This window comes from Xiphophorus hellerii, chromosome 18 (assembly GCF_003331165.1).
Source record: "Xiphophorus hellerii strain 12219 chromosome 18, Xiphophorus_hellerii-4.1, whole genome shotgun sequence".
Classification (NCBI taxonomy): domain Eukaryota; kingdom Metazoa; phylum Chordata; class Actinopteri; order Cyprinodontiformes; family Poeciliidae; genus Xiphophorus; species Xiphophorus hellerii.
In genome coordinates, this window is record NC_045689.1 from 26,621,210 (window position 1) to 26,627,209 (window position 6,000).

Consider the following 6,000-nt stretch of genomic DNA (forward strand, 5'->3'; position numbering starts at 1 on the left):
GCGATTTGAACACTCCACGTAGACTTTGAATATAAACCAGACTCACCTGACACTCAAAACGTGTTTGATGTGAATGGACCATTAGAATGTTCAGCTTCAATGGTAACAGTGACATCAGAAGTGATTACATCACTCTTTGATGCATCAAATGAATCTCTCTCTTGAGTGTAGCACATAGACTGTTTTTTCAGACTTGTTCCTGTTTCAGACTTACAAGTTATAAGTTATGAATCTTCTCCAGGAGCATTGTTAAAATTATTTGAAGGCACAGAATCACGCCAGTACAGGTTCACATTCTCAGGTGAGAGAGACTCACCTGGTATAAAGTTAATTTTTCAGTGCTCAAATTACATTTATTAATTTATTCAAAGCATGTCATGAATATGTGTGCATGTACTCCATCTTAAGTCCAGAGCATATGCTACTGCATGAACAATATACAATGCATTTCTATTTTTTTTTATCTGTACACCACCACAGAAAGACAGAATATGGCTAAACAGACTCGACTGATATAACGTAAAAAAAATCTAAACAACATAACAATATTACTTTCCAACAACTTCCAGAACCGTTTTATTTCATAGCTGATAACTGATGGCACAAGCGGAACAAGTCAGAGTGGGGCCAGTTCTAACAACCGGGCCCTTTATATTCAAATAATAATCATCATAATACGACTTTACAAAATAGACATGCCTGCAACAGCGGACCTTACAAGTTTCATCACAACAGAGAGCGGCTATGTCATTCTGAAGCCCATCAAACAGACATAAAGTATAACAAACCAAGAAATGTGGAGAGTTCAAATTAATTTTTCTCATTTATCTGCCTCATGTTACATTATAGCAAAATAATGCAAATATATATTTGTTAAAACTGACAGACCAAAAGTTTGGACACACTTTCTCATTGAATTCAATGAGAAAGTGAGTCCAAACTTTTGGTTTGTACTGTATATAAAAAAACATATTTTTAATGAAATTTCCCCACAGTTTTAATGGTGCACTAATGAGCACTAACTACTTACTTTGATAAGGGATAGAGTTTCCTGAGCATGCTATCATACTATGGTGTGAGGAACCACTGCTCCACCATTGACAGGCTTTATTGGGCCCCATAAGTTGTGTTTACTTTGTGTGTGCTACAGCTAGGTCGTCAAACCACCAACCAAAATGCAAGCAACCCTCCCCACAAAACCTGAGAAACAATCAACATTCGAGACAGGAACATATTTTTTATTGACTGTGTTAATAATGCAATAAAAGCAAAACAGATACAGTGTAATAAAGTGAACTGGATGTATTAGAAGAGTTAAGGATAAATTTTTTCTTCAACTTAATTAAAAATTAGATCAGCAGACATTACACATACTTTTTATTCACCTGAAAGCCCAACAGTTAGGGATAGGTCTGTGTATAATTCTTCATTTTGATCTGAGTACCAAGAAAATCTTTTTTTAAGACATAAAATATATGTCATAAAAAATTGTAAAAATTACAAAGTAAAAGAACATCTCTTATAGTCACAATTCAGGGGTCTTGAACAAGACAGAAATTAAAATTTTTGATAAGTACTAAGAAAACATCATGCATTTGCTAATTTACCAAGAATAATTAGGTTTACAAGTGGCAATAAAATGCACCATGACATCTGACAATCTTTACGTAATTTGTGATCAGTGTTTGTTCATCAAACTTTTCCTGTTGTTTTTGTCTGGCTGAAACAAAATAATGAAACACTTTGGAGCAAATATACACAGTATCAGTGCAAAACTGGAGGCCAGAATAGCAAATATCTCCACAGCCACAGTAAATTTTCCAGGAGAGCTGACATAAGCTGGGATGAAGGTGATCCAGACTGCACAGAATATCAACATGCTGAAGGTTATCATCTTGGCTTCGTTGAAATTATCAGGTAGTTTCCGAGCTAGAACAGCTAACACAAAGCAAAACACAGCCAGCAGGCCGATGTAGCCGAGCACAGCCCAGAAACCAACAGCAGAGCCTAACGCACATTCCAGGATGATCTTCTCCTTGTAGGTGGTCAGATTTTTCATTGGGAAGGGAGGACTCACAACCAACCAAATGATACATATTATAACCTGAATAAATGTAAAAGATATTACAGTCATTCTTTGCTGTGGTGCACCAAACCATTTCATAGCATTACTACCAGGAAGTGTAGCTTTAAAGGCCATTAGAACCACTATAGTTTTCCCAAGAACACAGGAGATACAGAGAACAAATGTGATGCCAAACGCTGTGTGCCGCAGCATGCAGGACCACTCAGAGGGGGCTCCAATGAAAGTTAATGAACATAAGAAACACAGAGTCAGAGAGAAGAGCAGCAGGAAGCTCAGCTCTGAGTTGTTGGCTCTGACAATTGGGGTTGTTCTGTGATGGAAGAAAATCACTCCTGTTATGACAGTGAGTACGGCTCCACCAACAGAGAATGCAGCCAGGATGATTGACAGGACTTCATCGAAGGAAAGAAACTCTACTGGTTTGTGGAAACAAGCATCTTTGTTTGCATTTGGCCAGAACTCTCTGGGGCATGGGAAACAGTCAGGAGAATCTAAAAACAAAATGAAAAAAAAATCAGAGTATGCAACCATATTTTTAATGAACATTAAGATTTCCGAAATGTACCTGTCATATTACTGATCTCTCCTTCAGGACATGGTATACAGTCATAGCAGCAGATTGGTTTTCCTTTCTGCAACACTTTACGAGTTCCTGGAGGACAACTCTCTGAGCAAACTGACACTGGAACCTGGAACAGAAACAGCAGCAAAACAACAATTTTAAACTTTTTTGTTGTTTGATTTTCTTTACAAGCAACATTGAGTAATTCTTTGAGTAATTAGTCAAAAGTCATGTTACTTGTGTTCCACCTTCCAACCAGGTTAATTTCCCGTTGATATTAAACTCCTGGCCCTTTGGCAGTGAAGCATCATAATATCCCACTGTTACCAGTTCAATAACTCCACTCTCACTTTTCTGCCAGTTTACAAGTTCATAAAAAGCCACAGGATCTCCCTTTTTATCAAATGAGACATGATAACCGTTTTGGGTAAAGTTCACTTTCTTTAATGCAGCAAAAAGCTAAGCAATAAAAGAAACACAGATGGAAAGTAGTTAAAAGCTTGTTTAACATGCTTATATTTTCAGGCTTTTCACATTAAACTCATAAATCTACAACTTAATAAACTGACCTGTTTGGGCTCCATATTGCTGTGTTTGTCACATTTTGTCTTGTTCTCTGTTTCCTGACATACAGCATCATGTATGGCATGTGCAACAGCATAAACAGCCTTGTACACCATGTTAGTGATTCTTAACTGAGATGTTTCAGTGTACGGGCTTACAAGCACTTTAATATCTTCAGTTCCATCACACTGTCTCTTGGTTACAACAGCAGCTAAATAAAATTTGGATTTTATCAACACAGATGTCCCAATAGACACATCAAAAAATGGTAACTTGAAATGCAGTATGACTGAAATATTATGAAAAGTATATTTTAACATAAAAAAATACTCAAACTTTTCTATTTAAAAAAAATGTAAATATGTCTAAAGATAATGTGACACTGGTAACATTTATAAAGCAAGGAAAATGCTGCATCGGGATTAAATCCACCACTGTATAAGGTGGATAACATAAGGTCATATAACCCAGATCTCTTTAAACAATAAATCAACCAATAACAATGACTATTATCAGTTGGAAGGATACCAGATGTTCAGACATAAAAGTGATTCTGTCTTTTGTGGGAAAAGATAAGATGGACATTCAGAACCACACCAGTATATAAAAGTGACATTTATTTTTGTTTTTAAGTCTCAATAAAAAAAGATACACATACAGTTGCATTTTGAAAACACTGTAAAACAAAATATTGTGAAAAGAGCTTAACTCACTTTTTCTCAGGCTGCAGTTGAATGCCTCCTCCCAGAACTCAGTCAGCACTGAGGAGGCAGCGACATTAGATGGAGAGAGATCCAGGAGGAAATCTCTCAGACCTGGGATGACAGATTTCTGAATGGCAACTCCAATGGCTCCTGCACAGAAACTGAAGCTCATGGAGTTTGGGTCGGTTATCCAGGATTCACTTCCAATCCATTGCCGAGGTGGAGGAGGGTCCAGAGCCAGCTCTTCTAACAGGAACTTCATGTCTCCAGCAGCTACAAACGCAACAACAACTGTTGCTGTTGACCTGGACAGAAATTGTAATGTGAATTAAACTAACAAGGACATTTAATAATAACATTAAATATAATTACAATTCATTTGAACTCATATAAACATATAGCCATACTTGAAATAATAGAAAAGATTTTATATAACAAGATAAAGTGATCTCTTCTGAAAACAATTTAAGGTTTTATGAAGAGGTTCAGCATCAACACCTGCGGATAACGTCAGCAACTCTTCTGATCTTGCTTTGTGGGTCAGTCCGATAAAATGATTCAATGTACTCCACACAGATCCCCTCACTGTTTGCTGCCTTAAGAAAGGACGCCATGCCATTAATTCCATAATCCGAGTCCGAGTGGACGGCACCAATCCAAGTCCAACCAAAGTGTTTCACCAGCTTGGCCAGGGAGTCAGCTTGGAACTGGTCACTGGGAATGGTTCTGAAAAATGTTGGATATTCTTGTTTATTTGACAGGCAGGCACAAGTTGCAAAATGGCTCACCTACATAGAAAAAAACATTAAGGAGAAAAAGTATCACCACATGTACATCTTAAAGTTTTATTCAGAAATTAATTCAGTCTAATCACCAGAGGAATGTTGAAGAGCCCCATGATGTGTGACATGCTGATGGACGGAGTGGATCCAGAGTCTCCCACAGCAGCCACCACCACTCCAGACTGAGAACAATTCCTGCCCTGGTAAAACACGGGGTCCTGGCCGTTCACTAGCTGAAATGCAACATGCACAGCTACAGGCACAGATGAGCAGGTGTCATGGATCTGATAGCCCAGTTTGATTCCCGGCAGCAGCTCTGTGCTGTTGTTTATCTCCTCAATGGCAAAGATCATTGCGCGAGAAAAGCGCAGCTCCCTGGGATTAAAGCTGCAGAGGATCAGTGCATCATTTAGTTAATGTAAGAAAACGTTCAGGATAAAATACAAAAAGACAATATAAACTAGTAGCTGTCAGAAACTAATTAAAGCCTGTGTAAATAATCAACAACTGATTTTACTCTAAAATATTTTCTCAAAATGTTGCATGACTAAAGAAACTTCTGAGAATAAAACAGCTCAAGTGAGTTCTGATTTAATATTAAAATGACTAAAAAAACCATGAGCAAAAACTCCAAAAAGCACAAAAAAACAACTCTTTGCATTAGACCAAATAATACAACAACAATTCTGCTTATTGTGAAACATGAAAATCACATATCTAATTTATTTTTCTAAATATGACAGAACATTTGGCATAAAAACGTCCCGTTAACTGACCTCCCTGTGCATCTTGGAGGCTCAGGCTTGGTGGTGTAGTTATTAATCACCGTTTTCATTTTGTAGTGAATTAAGAAAGAGCCTCCAATTACAAAATCTCCATGCAGTGAAAATGCGGGTGCAGGAGGAGTACCATGTAGGATGCATTGCTCTGATGATGATGTGACGCTGCCAGCAGCAGCAGTCAGAGCTTCTGTAGGGAGAATCTTCTGTTTCAGATCATCTAGATTCCCACCCAATACAAGAACAATGATCAGCTCAAACAAACTCACTGCTAGTCTCAAGCCAATCTCCATTTTTCAAGAGTCTATATGAGGAGGTGTGTATTTACTGGCCTTTAAACATCTTTGATATGTCAGGTGATCATTAATTATTAACAACATGACCTCATCCAGTCATCTTTGATTGTCTTAAAATGACCTTACATAAAAAATTCCACTTTGTTTTTCTGTTTTATTTTTATATCTCTAAATTATAAAGAACAGAACGGCTTTCCACAATCACTTAACTCAATAATACTGTAACC

General features: G+C 37.4%; 1 pseudogene; it reads right to left on the bottom strand.

The window, feature by feature from the left end:
- Positions 1–1,663: 1,663 nt before the first annotated feature.
- On the bottom strand, positions 1,664–5,700 carry LOC116707995 (extracellular calcium-sensing receptor-like; annotated as a pseudogene).
- Between the last annotated feature and the right edge of the window lie 300 nt (positions 5,701–6,000).